The 16,521-nt window shown below is 47.8% G+C and overlaps 1 protein-coding gene across 1 annotated transcript in view; it reads left to right on the top strand.

The window, feature by feature from the left end:
- The first annotated feature begins 16,498 nt into the window (after positions 1-16,498).
- eml2 (EMAP like 2) overlaps positions 16,499-16,521 on the top strand; it is a 12,945-nt gene continuing 12,922 nt past the window's right edge. The window contains exon 1 of the mRNA XM_079246744.1: positions 16,499-16,521. This exon is cut by the window's right edge and continues 45 nt beyond it. The gene's annotated coding sequence lies outside the window, so the exon portion shown is untranslated.

The raw sequence follows: 16,521 nt of genomic DNA, 5'->3' as shown, positions 1-16,521 counted from the left end.
TGGTGAATGTTCTGCTTCACCTCCTCCTGCAGCTTCGGGGCTTTCAGCCAATCAGACAAAAGCAGCGACGGCGCTCCAGCTGATGGCGTGAAGAAAAATAATAATCTGAGGTGAGAAATGATGTCATTTCCTGCACAGAGGGGTCGACGGTTAACATGAGCTCTTTTTTCCTCCATCATGCGTGAATAAGGCTGGATTTTTCGGTCTAAACAGTAGAGATGGGAAATCGAATCGAAAATCAGGATTTTTTTCTTCACAATTTTAAAATCAATTTTTTTACTAAAAAATTTGATTTTTATTTTTTTTCAAATAAATAAAATTAATCCACTACAAAATTTGTATAATTTTTATTGTTTTTATTGATCTTTTAACTTGTCTTCTTAGGCATTATGGCAGCAGAATGACAGTCTGGCTGCTGTGTTGTTTTTTCCAAATTTAAATCAAGAAAAATGATGAGTAAAAAAAAGTTGTATACATTTTTTTTGTTTTTAATCTACAAAAATCAGCAATATTGGAGAGTTGAGAGAATTGCAATTTAGATCGAATCGGCACCCAAAAAATCGGAATCGAATCGGGACAAAAGCGTATGGTCACAGCCCTACTAAACAGACTCATTTCTTCATCTCATCTTATATTTTAAAGGTCTTGAATGATGTTTAAATGACACTACAGACGTGAGACTGATGCTCATTCAGTAACTCACATGGGAGGATTGATAACTTCCAGTAAGTCTGGACTGGGTTTTATATGCTCCCAGTCTGTCCCAGTATGTCAGGACTCTAACTAAATTCTAATTATCTAAAGAGCAACATGATGACGACTCCTCCTACGTCCTGACTTGTCAGGTTCAAATGATCATAATGGAATAAATAACGTCTGACTGGTCTGAAGTGTTTAAGTGTAAAAAAAAGTCTGGAAACGTGACGAGGCGTCTTGTTTCCCCCTCCTCTCTGTCCTGTCCTGGTGGTCTCCGTTCAGCTGCCATCTGTCCTCTCGCTGCAAGCAGAGATCCTCTCCTCACACACCTGCTTATAAGCTGAGCCAATGAGAGTTTACGCCCTCTGTTTACACATTTTATAGCTTTATTATTCTTCCACGCAGCCAGGCTCAGGGTCGTAATACAACATTTTATGATATTAGAAGAAACAAAGCTTCTCAGATCATCTCTGTGTAACCCAGTGGTACCAGATGTCCCGTGTGCAGGACATGGCGAATAATACAATTCAATTCAATTCAACCTTATTTAAGAACACAGAATTCTGGTCCATAGAAGTAGAAAAAATAAAATAAAATGGAAAAAATAAATAAGTAAAAATAAATACAATAAAAGAAGAAGTGCAAATCAAGAAGAATTACAAATATAGTGCCAGTTTTTCCAGATAGTAGATGTGAACCTGACAGAGCTTATGCGAGGACAGACCAAGTACATCCACGTTACACGCCTTTAGAAAGCTAGTGACTGACCCTTCCAGGCTACAATCCTAACTGTAGATTCAGTAAAAACTTATTTCAGACCAGTCATAAATGCAGATTACCTTTAGAAGTCATACTGTAGTCCAGCAGCAGATGATGCTGCAGCATCAGCACGGCTCCAGTAAAAGCAGCTCAGAAACATACGTAGATCAGGGATCCCCAATCCTGGTCCTCGAGGACCGGTGTCCTGCAGGTTTTCCAAGCGTCCCTGCTGCAACACACCTGATTCAAATCAGTGTGTATTTAGCAGACACGTGCAAAGCTTGTCTGAGTCTGAGTCAGGCGTGTTCCAGAAGGAACACTTGGAAAACCTGCAGGACACCGATCCTCGAGGACCAGGATTGGGGATCCCTGATTTAGGTTAAATATGTTGGAGCAGAGAAACATTGAAACCCTGCAGGACTGCATAGAACCAACCTGAGAAGCTGATCTACGTTTGACTCGGGTCAGAACAGGGACAGAACACTTGAACAGCGTCTAGAGTCCAGCTGTAATCTCCATTAAAGTGCACATATAAAGCAGAGAGAGCGTAGTTCCACATGGAGCGCCCCGAAGCTCCATGTGGAACACTCCGTTCCTTCAGCTGGAGATTGACACGACTGGGCGCTGAAGCAGTGTGTGGAGTTTTCCAGCAACAGGACCGCCAGTCAGTCGTGATGCGGCGTATTGCTGAGAGCAGAAAAAAGCATCCGCCTGATGAACGCCAGTTTATCTCCACAGGATGTATGAGACTGTAGCTTCGCTCTTCTACAGTTCTGCTTATCGCTGTGTTTAGTACAGGTGGTTCATGTAAACTTCCATAAACAGTTTTATTTTTGTTTTTAAGAAATTCGACTGAAAAATAAGAAAATAAGAACAGAATGCATCGCTGTGGATCCTGGTAATAAACATTATTATATCATATGTAGAAAGGCAGCGTTTAGCAAGTAGAGCTGCAGCAGAAACTCCTGAAGAATGTTCAGAGTTTCAACACGTTAAAAACATTTAAACACGTTAAAAGCATTTAAACACCTTGAAAACATTTAAACACCTTGAAAACATTTAAACACGTTAAAAACATTTAAACACCTTGAAAACATTTAAACACCTTGAAAACATTTAAACACCTTGAAAACATTTAAACACGTTAAAAACCACCAATAAAAGCTTCAGTTTCGCCTGTAAGAAAACAGGGGACCAGTAAGCAGGGGCCAAACCAGTCCAACCCAACAGGAGTCCTGGTCCACATGCTGGGAGTTCTGGTCCACATGCTGGGAGTTCTGGTCCACATGCTGGGAGTTCTGGTCCACATGCTGGGAGTCCTGGTCCACATGCTGGGAGTTCTGGTCCACATGCTGGGAGTCCTGGTCCACATGCTGGGAGTTCTGGTCCACATGCTGGGAGTTCTGGTCCACATGCTGGGAGTCCTGGTCCACATGCTGGGAGTTCTGGTCCACATGCTGGGAGTTCTGGTCCACATGCTGGGAGTCCTGGTCCACATGCTGGGAGTCCTGGTCCACATGCTGGGAGTTCTGGTCCACATGCTGGGAGTACTGGTCCACATGCTGGGAGTTCTGGTCCACATGCTGGGAGTCCTGGTCCACATGCTGGGAGTCCTGGTCCACATGCTGGGAGTCCTGGTCCACATGCTGGGAGTTCTGGTCCACATGCTGGGAGTTCTGGTCCACATGCTGGGAGTCCTGGTCCACATGCTGGGAGTCCTGGTCCACATGCTGGGAGTCCTGGTCCACATGCTGGGAGTCCTGGTCCACATGCTGGGAGTTCTGGTCCACATGCTGGGAGTCCTGGTCCACATGCTGGGAGTTCTGGTCCACATGCTGGGAGTTCTGGTCCACATGCTGGGAGTCCTGGTCCACATGCTGGGAGTACTGGTCCACATGCTGGGAGTTCTGGTCCACATGCTGGGAGTCCTGGTCCACATGCTGGGAGTCCTGGTCCACATGCTGGGAGTTCTGGTCCACATGCTGGGAGTTCTGGTCCACATGCTGGAAGTTCTGGTCCACATGCTGGAAGTTCTGGTCCACATGCTGGGAGTTCTGGTCCACATGCTGGGAGTCCTGGTCCACATGCTGGGAGTTCTGGTCCACATGCTGGGAGTTCTGGTCCACATGCTGGGAGTACTGGTCCACATGCTGGGAGTTCTGGTCCACATGCTGGGAGTACTGGTCCACATGCTGGGAGTCCTGGTCCACATGCTGGGAGTCCTGGTCCACATGCTGGGAGTACTGGTCCACATGCTGGGAGTCCTGGTCCACATGCTGGGAGTTCTGGTCCACATGCTGGGAGTCCTGGTCCACATGCTGGGAGTTCTGGTCCACATGCTGGGAGTACTGGTCCACATGCTGGGAGTTCTGGTCCACATGCTGGGAGTACTGGTCCACATGCTGGGAGTCCTGGTCCACATGCTGGGAGTTCTGGTCCACATGCTGGGAGTCCTGGTCCACATGCTGGGAGTACTGGTCCACATGCTGGGAGTTCTGGTCCACATGCTGGGAGTTCTGGTCCACATGCTGGGAGTTCTGGTCCACATGCCGGGAGTACTGGTCCACATGCCGGGAGTCCTGGTCCACATGCTGGGAGTTCTGGTCCACATGCCGGGAGTTCTGGTCCACATGCTGGGAGTCCTGGTCCACATGCTGGGAGTTCTGGTCCACATGCTGGGAGTCCTGGTCCACATGCTGGGAGTTCTGGTCCACATGCTGGGAGTCCTGGTCCACATGCTGGGAGTACTGGTCCACATGCTGGGAGTTCTGGTCCACATGCTGGGAGTCCTGGTCCACATGCTGGGAGTACTGGTCCACATGCTGGGAGTTCTGGTCCACATGCTGGGAGTTCTGGTCCACATGCTGGGAGTTCTGGTCCACATGCTGGAAGTTCTGGTCCACATGCTGGGAGTCCTGGTCCACATGCTGGGAGTTCTGGTCCACATGCTGGGAGTTCTGGTCCACATGCTGGGAGTCCTGGTCCACATGCTGGGAGTTCTGGTCCACATGCTGGGAGTTCTGGTCCACATGCTGGGAGTCCTGGTCCACATGCTGGGAGTTCTGGTCCACATGCTGGGAGTTCTGGTCCACATGCTGGGAGTCCTGGTCCACATGCTGGGAGTCCTGGTCCACATGCTGGGAGTTCTGGTCCACATGCTGGGAGTACTGGTCCACATGCTGGGAGTTCTGGTCCACATGCTGGGAGTCCTGGTCCACATGCTGGGAGTCCTGGTCCACATGCTGGGAGTCCTGGTCCACATGCTGGGAGTTCTGGTCCACATGCTGGGAGTTCTGGTCCACATGCTGGGAGTCCTGGTCCACATGCTGGGAGTCCTGGTCCACATGCTGGGAGTCCTGGTCCACATGCTGGGAGTCCTGGTCCACATGCTGGGAGTACTGGTCCACATGCTGGGAGTTCTGGTCCACATGCTGGGAGTCCTGGTCCACATGCTGGGAGTTCTGGTCCACATGCTGGGAGTTCTGGTCCACATGCTGGGAGTCCTGGTCCACATGCTGGGAGTACTGGTCCACATGCTGGGAGTTCTGGTCCACATGCTGGGAGTCCTGGTCCACATGCTGGGAGTCCTGGTCCACATGCTGGGAGTTCTGGTCCACATGCTGGGAGTTCTGGTCCACATGCTGGAAGTTCTGGTCCACATGCTGGAAGTTCTGGTCCACATGCTGGGAGTTCTGGTCCACATGCTGGGAGTCCTGGTCCACATGCTGGGAGTTCTGGTCCACATGCTGGGAGTTCTGGTCCACATGCTGGGAGTACTGGTCCACATGCTGGGAGTTCTGGTCCACATGCTGGGAGTACTGGTCCACATGCTGGGAGTCCTGGTCCACATGCTGGGAGTTCTGGTCCACATGCTGGGAGTACTGGTCCACATGCTGGGAGTCCTGGTCCACATGCTGGGAGTTCTGGTCCACATGCTGGGAGTCCTGGTCCACATGCTGGGAGTTCTGGTCCACATGCTGGGAGTACTGGTCCACATGCTGGGAGTTCTGGTCCACATGCTGGGAGTACTGGTCCACATGCTGGGAGTCCTGGTCCACATGCTGGGAGTTCTGGTCCACATGCTGGGAGTCCTGGTCCACATGCTGGGAGTACTGGTCCACATGCTGGGAGTTCTGGTCCACATGCTGGGAGTACTGGTCCACATGCTGGGAGTACTGGTCCACATGCTGGGAGTTCTGGTCCACATGCTGGGAGTACTGGTCCACATGCTGGGAGTTCTGGTCCACATGCTGGGAGTTCTGGTCCACATGCCGGGAGTACTGGTCCACATGCCGGGAGTTCTGGTCCACATGCCGGGAGTCCTGGTCCACATGCCGGGAGTCCTGGTCCACATGCCGGGAGTTCTGGTCCACATGCTGGGAGTCCTGGTCCACATGCTGGGAGTTCTGGTCCACATGCTGGGAGTCCTGGTCCACATGCTGGGAGTTCTGGTCCACATGCTGGGAGTCCTGGTCCACATGCTGGGAGTACTGGTCCACATGCTGGGAGTTCTGGTCCACATGCTGGGAGTCCTGGTCCACATGCTGGGAGTACTGGTCCACATGCTGGGAGTTCTGGTCCACATGCTGGGAGTTCTGGTCCACATGCTGGGAGTTCTGGTCCACATGCTGGAAGTTCTGGTCCACATGCTGGGAGTCCTGGTCCACATGCTGGGAGTTCTGGTCCACATGCTGGGAGTTCTGGTCCACATGCTGGGAGTCCTGGTCCACATGCTGGGAGTTCTGGTCCACATGCTGGGAGTACTGGTCCACATGCTGGGAGTTCTGGTCCACATGCTGGGAGTTCTGGTCCACATGCTGGGAGTACTGGTCCACATGCTGGGAGTTCTGGTCCACATGCTGGGAGTTCTGGTCCACATGCTGGAAGTTCTGGTCCACATGCTGGGAGTCCTGGTCCACATGCTGGGAGTTCTGGTCCACATGCTGGGAGTTCTGGTCCACATGCTGGGAGTTCTGGTCCACATGCTGGGAGTCCTGGTCCACATGCTGGGAGTTCTGGTCCACATGCTGGGAGTACTGGTCCACATGCTGGGAGTTCTGGTCCACATGCTGGGAGTTCTGGTCCACATGCTGGGAGTCCTGGTCCACATGCTGGGAGTCCTGGTCCACATGCTGGGAGTCCTGGTCCACATGCTGGGAGTACTGGTCCACATGCTGGGAGTTCTGGTCCACATGCTGGGAGTACTGGTCCACATGCTGGGAGTTCTGGTCCACATGCTGGGAGTTCTGGTCCACATGCTGGGAGTTCTGGTCCACATGCTGGGAGTTCTGGTCCACATGCTGGGAGTACTGGTCCACATGCTGGGAGTTCTGGTCCACATGCTGGGAGTTCTGGTCCACATGCTGGGAGTTCTGGTCCACATGCTGGGAGTACTGGTCCACATGCTGGGAGTCCTGGTCCACATGCTGGGAGTCCTGGTCCACATGCTGGGAGTCCTGGTCCACATGCTGGGAGTTCTGGTCCACATGCTGGGAGTTCTGGTCCACATGCTGGGAGTTCTGGTCCACATGCCGGGAGTTCTGGTCCACATGCTGGGAGTTCTGGTCCACATGCTGGGAGTACTGGTCCCTGCATGCGGTCCTCTAAAACAACTGGGTGGATCTCTGCTGGTTTTTCTGAGAATAAATTTTGCTCCAACTGGATTCCATGAATTTTGGGAGAAATCTGGGAGAAAATAAAATGTGGAGACAGGAATGTTTCAAGGATTCCTGTCAGTGGGTGGAACTGAGCTGCTTGTCTGAGGTCTGCGCTCTCTGGGTGGAAATATTTAGAACATGTTGCCGTCTCTAAGATCAGCTGTGATGATAATCCAGATTTAAGTTTCTACTTTTAACATTTTATAAATCAGAGTTTGGCGTCATTCTGGGTTACATGAGAGCTTTGTCACAGTGGGAAACCAAATCCACTGAAAACCACTTTCTCCTCCTTGTGTATGGATATTCTGACAGTTCCATGTGGAGCAGTCTGGAACTGAAGTCCGGTCCTGAGGATCTGCAGTCCTGCAGCTCCGAGCTGCTCCTCTTCTCCAACACGCCTGCTCCCTCCTCTGCATGTCCTGCAGCTCTGCAGAGGCCTTCTGACCAGACCATCCGCTGTGTTGGAGGAGGGAGCTGCAGGATGCTAGATCTCCAGGACCTGGACCTGGACCTGGACTTGGGAGGAATGAGGGATTTTTCCAGTTATCTGACGGAGGTGTTTAGCATTATATGACGTGGCATCGCGAGTGTTTTCTAACCTTTATGTGAGTGTGTGTGATTGATTGCAGAGTGTGACTCTGCAGCATCTCTTCCTGGTGGTGCCTGGCTCTACAGATGCTGATGCAGTGTGTGTGTGTGTGTGTGTGTGTGGACGTGAGCCAGGCTCCTCCCCTCTCTGCCTCGGCTTCCTCTGCCTATAGCTAATGAGACAGGAGGAGGGACGTAAGTGAAAGGATAAAAAGAGGAGAGAGAGAGGGGAGGGAAATGGGGGGAGGGGGTGAAAGGAGGAAGAAAAGGGAGTGGTCCAAGGGAGAGAGGAGGAAGAAGAGATGGAGGAGGGAGTGGTTGGGATGTGTGTGTGTGTGTGTGTGACCAGGGAGGGGAGGGAGTCCAGAAAGCCTCTGGGGGAGGAAGAGCGAGCGGACAGCCCGACTGAGCGGCTGCTTTCTCCGTTGACTGACTGACTGAGCGGCTGATTGGTGGAGGAGTGACGGCGCTGAGAGTGGCGGCATGGCAGGTAGGCGAGACGAGCTCCACCTTCATCATCTGGATGGATATTCCAGCAGCCTTCAGCTGTCTTACTGCCCTGCTCCGACCTGCCGTAGTCCATGTCAGCCCTTCTCTGGGAACATCACACACACACACACACACACACACACACACACACACACACACATTTCATCATTATATCTTTCCGCCTGTCTTCCCTCCATCTCTTCTACTTTACTCCCCCTTTGTGTTTCCTTCTTCTCCGTCCGCACATCCCTTCCTTCCATCCACTTCCCTCCTTTATCTCCTGTTTTTCCTCTTTCCTGACACCAGATAGGAGTGTGAATCATCCTCAGATCGGCTGACTCTGAATAATGATTAACGTTAATGTTTCCTCTGCGGGAAGAGAAGGAAGTTCACATCTAACATGAACTCTGTGTGTCGCCTGCTGAATATCGTCTAGATGTGACCTCAGGTTTACAGTAATGGAATACCACTGAGGTGCAAACATTGGGATTGTGTGTGTGTGTGTGTGTGTGTGTATGATAATTCAAGGGCAAACCAGAAAGTAGCCGTTGCTGCAGAGCGTTAAACAGGTGTTCTGACAGCAGAGGCGATGAAGGTGAACTCTGCACATCCTCCCTGTCATCCGTCAGGTTCCAGGACTAAACTCGCCTCCGTAAAGTAGAAGCTCTGATTAAACGGATCCACCTTTTGGACCACAGGAACCTTTTATTAGTTCTTTTATTAGAGCTGCTCCATCTTTTAAATGCATGGATTGTGGCTGATTGTGGTTCATAAAGCAGCTTCTGCAGCGTATTTATTTTATCTATGAATATGGAAAAGATGCGAGCAATGTAAATGCACGGGATTGGTTGGAATTCAAGCTGGTGATATGGACCCAAATCCTGTCCTGGTATCTTTAGATTAAAATCCTGATAAATCCACATAAATCTGTTTTATCTGCTTCCGTCTGACCAGGTTAGTCGGTTGGAACTAATGCTGGTTTGCAGCAACTTCACCAAAGCCTGATATTTACAAATGATACAGCCTCACAAAAGTATTAAAAACAAGAACATAGCCAAGTTTACATAAGAAATGACTTCCAACGAGGAAATCCCAACAACCAGAAGCCGGTACGCGGAGCCAACTGGACCAACAGAGGTGCAGACGTTATGATGATGGAGATTAAAAAAGAAAAAAAACTCCTGGTTTTGTTGTAAATGTTTATTACTGATCACAGATAAAGAGGGTGTTTACTAAGGATGGTTTTGTAAATGACCTGGAACCAGTAAATCAACCTGCAGGAGTGACGTGACGACCAATGGTGACCGTTGAAACTGGGACCAGTTAAGATAGAACTGTGATGGATGGCATCTGGTTTTTTAGACATGTTAGAAGTAGTCCTGTACATCCCAACATGGGGTCCCTGGACCCCTAAAGGGGTCCCTCAAAGTGTCACAGGATGCTGGCGGTGAGGCTAATGAGGCAGGAGACGGATCGTTGCAGGAACAAGGTTTTAATCATGAAAAGTAAACGATGAGCCCAGTGGTAACACGACAAGACACAACAAAACATGGCATGAGGAGGGGCGTTAAACACACTCAGGACAACTAACCAGAATCAGGTGAACCGAGTTAGCTCCAGTAAACCAGGCAAACGAACGACAGGAAGCAGAAAGCAACAGAATGCACAAGATAAAACCTACAAAATAAGACGCGACAAAACTCATTAAAATATCAACCTAAAACCCAAAACCTAAACCTGCAGACCGACTCACACGGATCCCTGAGGCTTGGACTGTCCAGAACCAGCGTGGCTTAAAGTAAGACCTGGTCCACACACAGACAAGCTGAGGTGTCTTTTTATCATTCAGGTGTTTCGTTTACCTTAAACCAGCCTGAAGACACATTTTCATGTCATTAATAAGACGTGTCTGAGAGAAATGATGCATCATTTATTGCAATATTAATAATTAAGCATTTTAATGTTTTTCAGGAGCTCAGAGACACTTTAAACAATAAAAAAAACAACGTAAGGTAAAAAAGACCAAAGACTACAACAAGAACATAACAGACCGTAGAGAGATAAAACACTGTGTGTAAAAACATCATTTTTATTATACAGTTAAAGCAGAACGAAACAGGTGAGTTTTTAGTCCAGATTTGAAGGTGTCTGGATGTAATATGGGAGGGAGTTCCAGGCGGTTGGGGCAGCAACAGAAAGGTCCTACCCCCCCCCCTTCAGGGGGTCTTCAGGGGAAAAAAAGGCCAGGACGCGCTGCTCCATTTGCTGAATGGATGTTTACAGGATGCAGAAAGCTGACGAGTCTCGACTCTTTTACGTCATTCAATCCACTGATATACAGATCGAGACTAAATAGGACTCATTGCAACATTGTGACGTCAAAACAAAATAAATCAGCTTCATATTTGATGAGAGAGCTTCATATTTCTGAATGGAAGGCTGAAGGACCCCCTAGTGGCTGTGAGTGGTATTACACACATAATGCACTTCCGCTTTGACCTCTTATCACTATTTTATTTCTCTGTCTTCATATGTAAACTTCTCATGCATGGTAACACATTAATGGCGTGTTGAGTCTGCTACATTTCCATATTTGTAGAAGATTAAACGGGAGCTGAACGCACATCTGAGCTGATGGCTTAAAATGATCCGACTCCAGGAGATGAAATTAGACTTTTTTTGCACTCAGATGTGCAGAATGTTTGCAACCTTTGCCCTTTCCCTCCTGCTTCATGCTTTTCAACCCTTTAGGAGCTTCTCTGTAAGTTCTCTGTTTCCTGCTCAGCTGTTTGCAGTTATTACAGATTGGTACGATATCTGCAGTATCTCCTCTTTATCCACACCTCTTCATCTTTTCTCAGTCATGATCTCCTCCCACCAGCATTCTGCCATCAGAACCGTTTCTGATTCATTTTGGGTGTTCTTGTCATTTTTCTCGCCTTGCTAACATTCAGTTAGAAAGCTGCTCTGCTGTCCGCACACACCCTGCATCATCTGCGCCATTAGGAGATGAACTGCGAGTTTTAATTATCAAATGGTGCTTTGAGTCTGAATCAGCATTTAGATCACAGTGAGGATGAATGACGGGCTTTTATAAACTGGCAGCTATTTAACAAGAGAGACCCTACCCCTTCCTTTCCAGTGAGGAAGAGAGATGCTGATGAAGGCTTGAGATAATCTAACATTACACTGTTGGTGCATGGATCCACTCAGCCATGCAAATCTCCCCAGAGCCTGATCATTGTATGTAAATCAGTGGCTTGATTTCCCTGCGGCCTCTTCCCTCCTCATTTGACTGCTTAAAAGGTGCATTACTGACCGGGACCTTTCAGTCTGGGTATCCGCTTAAATATACTCTTCTTACCTCTTTTTTTTACATGTTTATAAGAAGTGATAGAAGTAAAATTTCATGATGTTGTTAATGCAGACTTAACCTTCTGAGTCCCAGCGTCTTCATACGAGGACATCACTTATTTGGTCTTCTGCAACATAAAACTAAATTCTGTGTAACTGGAACTTACGCTGCCATCTGGTGGTGCCAGAAGACCTGCTGCTTTTCCATTTACAGTTCTAGTTATATCTACATCATATGTAATATGGATAAACATTCATCCAGTATCCAAACCACTTAGTCTGATAAAGGGTCGCGGGGGAGCTGGAGTCTATCCCAGCAGTCTTTGGGCGAAAGGCGGGGTACACCCTGGACAAGTCGTCCATCACAGGGCTAACACAAAGAGACACACAACCACTTCCTCCTAGGGGCAATTTAGAGTGACCAATTAACCTAACATGCATGTCTTTGGATGGTGGGAGGAAGCTGGAGAACCCGGAGAGAACCCACACATACACGGGGAGAACATGCACCTCAGCGCTAACCGCTACGCCACCATGCAGCCCATGTATGAACATAATATGTATGATTGTAAATCAGAAAACTCCAGACGACATCGCTAACACAAGTCAAACCAACTACATCCATTTCAAACATCCCACGTCTCTGTCCTCTTTGATGCACATTTTTGTTGCCGTAGTTGTTTAGTCGCTTCATCCACAGTTCAGAGTTCAGATCCATGTTTAGCTATAAAAGAATAAAGTTTTTTGATTTGCTGTTTTTGTTGAACTACTTCTATGTCTTCTTCTAGTGCTTTTCATGTGGCGGTTTCTGCATCGTCTTCTTCTGGTTCCTCTTCTTCTTCTCTGGTTTGTTCCTTTTGTTGGTAGCGTGTCAGCTACACAGCTCGGTACTGCTGGTGGTATCGCTCCGTTTTCAGCGCTACGTGACGGCTAGCTAACCGACCAGGAGACGTATGAAGCTGTCAGTGTATCTGTTGTCTGCGTTGGATTAATGCTCCGATTGATAAGTTATAACCTAACCTAACCCTCTCATCAGGTCCATCTCACATTATGACGCCAGTTTAGTCCTGTTCCTGGTCCTAGTCCACTTCTCCTGTCTCAGTAAATCCTCTGTCCACCTGTCACTGATCCAGAACCATCTGTGAGGCACTGAGCTGAAAATCCAGACAGACTCAGCGAGTTTTAGAAAGAAAACTTTGGATTTAATTACAAAAAGCACATGAAAAAGACCAACAATTTTTCATGGCAACGACTTTGGGCCTATAATGGAGGAGGGGGGTTAAAAGGAAAAATCCTCTTTATCTGAACTGTGTTTGCAGACGATGACGCAGATAAAGAGAGAAGACGATCTTCTAAAATCTATGAAAATATATTTTATGTAATTAAACTTCATTTCTATATTTGTTTTGTGAAGTTGTAATCTGGTTTATGTGGGTCTCAGAATAATAATCTGCTGAGGGCAGATTATAATCTGTCCCCGGTGAGGTCATGGATGGGAGGCCACTGGACGATTAGGCTGGAACGAGGTCAAAATGAGAAAAGTAAAGAGGATGTCAGGGCGCCGTGGTCAACAGCAGCGTGTTGACAGTAAAGAAAGAAAAATGCAATCAAATATTTTGTTCTGAGAAAACAGAAATGTAAAAAACCATTTTGGGTCTGAATGGTGGGTCATCAAAAAACCACAGCAGGTTCCCAGCATATGGATCTGATGGTGGATGTCATCATTTATCCAGGTATTCTGATGGGATTGTGTGTATTAATTAAGTGAAATGTTTATTTCTGGCCAACCAGGAGAAAACTGAGTTTATTACAAACAGAAATAACACACAGATCACAGCGACCAAACATTTTCTCACCTGCACATCATTCTGTCGCGTCTGGAGAGAAAAGAAAGACACTTTTTCCTCATTTACACTTATTTATACAGCCATTTACCTGCTTTCCTCCACATCAGCTCTTCTTGGCTTTATTCCAGCCACACAGGACCGTTCTTCCTCTTTTCTGATCCTTTGTTGATCTTTGGCTGCTTCCTATTGGAGCGATTTAAGCTCTCTAATTGGTGGAAAGCTTGACAGGAAGCGTCTTCATCATAATGTCCAGGTGAAAATAGAGGTCTCTTAGCAACGCGGTATAGGGACAATGATCGCTTTAAGGTAAAACTTTGATAAATATAATAAAATAATTAAAGGCTTCATGTTTTGGGGGGATTGTAAGCCTCCTGGACGGCATATAAATACCTGGAAAGTACAGTAGATCCCCCAGTCAGTCTCACAGAGATAAACATTTCCATTCCTGAGAAGCTGATGATGATGGTAGCTGTTTCGCCCTTTGCTGATGAAGGTGGTGTGGCAGAAGTTTAATGTTAATCTTCACGGAGTCGGCGCTCTCCTGCTCTGTCCAGATGACACGGTGTCGGCCAGCAGTAACATGGACATGGAGGACCGGGTCTCCCACCTGGAGCAGAGGCTGCAGCTGCAGGAGGATGAGATCCAGCTGCTGAAGGCGGCTCTAGCCGACGCTCTGCGCCGACTGGGCTGCTGTGAGGAGCAGAGTCATGGACTGCAGCCAGGAGGCGCCCATGCTAGGAGGAGACCTCTGGCGGCCTCAGCTTCAACGCCACCTACCAAAGGTAAGAGAGAAGGCTCAGAGGGCATCCTTCCCACCTCCAAAGAGCTTCTGAAGAGGCTGATGATGGTGCCTTACCTTCCAGTTCGTCAGCTCCTGCAGGCTCTCCCCTCCAGACCTCTGAGCAACGGCTACGTTCAGCAGAAACGGCTCCTTTCCTCGCCGTCATCGCCAAAGAAGGAGGTGCTTCAGTCCATGAAGAGGTACGATCAGAAACCTCAGGACCAGACCGATCTCATCCCGTAGTTTTACTCCAGGACACACACAGTAAATAAAACTCTCAGCTTTTAAGGTCTCTTCTTCTCTCCTTTTCTTCAGAAAGAGCATGTCGACAGAGCGCCTCACGCTGGTGAGGCGAGAGATGGCAGCAGAGAGTCGGAGTCGAACCACCTCGTCCAGCAGCTCCTCTGGAGGGAAAAGGTAACAGCCTTCACCATGTCAACATCTCTTTGCAGACAAACTTCTGCTCCGGTGTTGTCATGACAACGAGGAAAGGGAAAGAACAGGAAGCTCCTCATTAAGCAGCTTAAAGCATGTTTACATGTTGTGGAGGACTCTGCATTGTTTTAATGAGCTGTCTCGCTGCTGTCCTGTCTCCTGCCCGTCTCTCTGCAGACTATTAGATCAGCGTGCCGGGACGAGCTTCAGCCTTTATTATCCCCGTAGCATCACTGAGAGTAGAATTTAAATGTTAAAATAAAACCTTCTTGATTCTACCTAAACCATCCCAAACCGGTTCGGCAAAGTTATTTCAGTAAGAGGAGAGGAGGTAGTAAACCCACCTGCCTGTAGATCCGATCCGTCACACACTGACGACCTGGGTCTCATGTTTACAAGCAAACGTCTAGATCAGGGCGACTCTATTAGATGTTCAGGTGGACCAGATTTTCAAATAAAACCATCAGAGCCAGTAAATAAAGTAAGGGAATATAAATCAGTATAAATAAAAACTGCTTAGTTTATTAATTTTTCTATTTTAAATTCAGTCCCACATGACAAGAGCAAATTCACAAAATAAAATAATGAAAATTCCAGTCAGAAACTATTTTTCTCCTAACTTTTGACATAAAAAGGTCAAATCAAAGTAAACTTCTCCATGTGGAGCCTCCTCACGTTATAATCTTTACACACTGCCACACACACTCATCGCATGTTAAACACATCGGTTTGGCGCTCAAATGTGACGGAAAAATAAACAAATACTTCCCAGTCCAGGCGGGGTTAAATCTGCGGTTTTCGTTGTCAATTTTGCGTTTTGGGACAGAGAGCGACATGCTTGCTAGCGCTGCTCTTTCAACGTCAAAATACAACATGTTGCTAGGCAACCAAGTGCTGCATTCATGGTCTGCACAACTGTAGGACTGTAGGCTACTTTATCAGCGTAGGAATGACTGAAGGTTTTTTGATCAATATCTTTATTCTTTTACATAAGCTGGGCCGCATAGAGGCTGGTTCTGGGCCGCCGTTTGAAGAGGTCTGGTCTAGATAGACGTAATGAGTTGCTGCCACACGGAGGTTAGCTGTGGAACATGTGGGACAATCTGATTCAGAGTCTAACCTGCTTTCCCTGCAGAAAAGGTCTGAATATTTGGCATTTTTCTGTTTTATTGTTTCTTATCATGTCTGTTGTTCATGTTGCCTGTCAGTCAGTCAGGAGGCGGATTTCCTCAAGAAGCGTCTTCAAATCGATGTCTTCTGCTGCACAGAGACCAGGGCTGGGCGACGGATCGATTTAATCGATTCATTTGAATTTGCAGTTTGAAGCATTTGAGATTTTTTTTGTTTTTTTTGTCCAGCCAGCACCTTTCAGGCTTCCGTAGATCATAGTGACGTCATCCTTTCCTCTCCTCTCCTCTCCTCTCTTTTCTTTTCTTTTCTTTTCTTTTCTTTTCCTCTCCTCTCCTCTCTTTTCTTTTCTTTTCTTTTCCTCTCCTCTCTTTTCTTTTCTTTTCTTTTCTTTTCCTCTCCTCTCCTCTCCTCTCCTCTCCTCTCCTCTCTTTTCTTTTCTTTTCTTTTCTTTTCTTTTCTTTTCTTTTCTTTTCTTTTCTTTTCTTTTCTTTTCTTTTCTTTTCTTTTCTTTTCTTTTCTTTTCTTTTCTTTTCTCTCCTCTCTCTGCTGACAGATCGCATTTCCGTCAGATCCTGGTAAAGGGTGGAGGTGTGGTTACTGGGGGGAGGCAAGGGGGGAGGTGTGGTTACTGGGGGGAGGTGTGGTTACTGGGTGAGTGGGGGAGTGCTGTGCAGGCAGGAGCTGGCTCCTGATTGGATGGCGGTTGTCCTCCTGCTGAAGTAAAACTTTGCTGAGTGAAGGAGGAAGTCAGAGTGCTGATGGTCTCGCTGACTGCTCCTCGCTG

The sequence above is a fragment of the Telmatherina bonti genome (genome assembly GCF_933228915.1).
Source record: "Telmatherina bonti genome assembly, chromosome: 9".
Lineage (NCBI taxonomy): Eukaryota > Metazoa > Chordata > Actinopteri > Atheriniformes > Telmatherinidae > Telmatherina > Telmatherina bonti.
The sequence above is the reverse complement of the archived record's forward strand: the minus strand, read 5'-3'. Positions and strand labels throughout refer to the sequence as shown.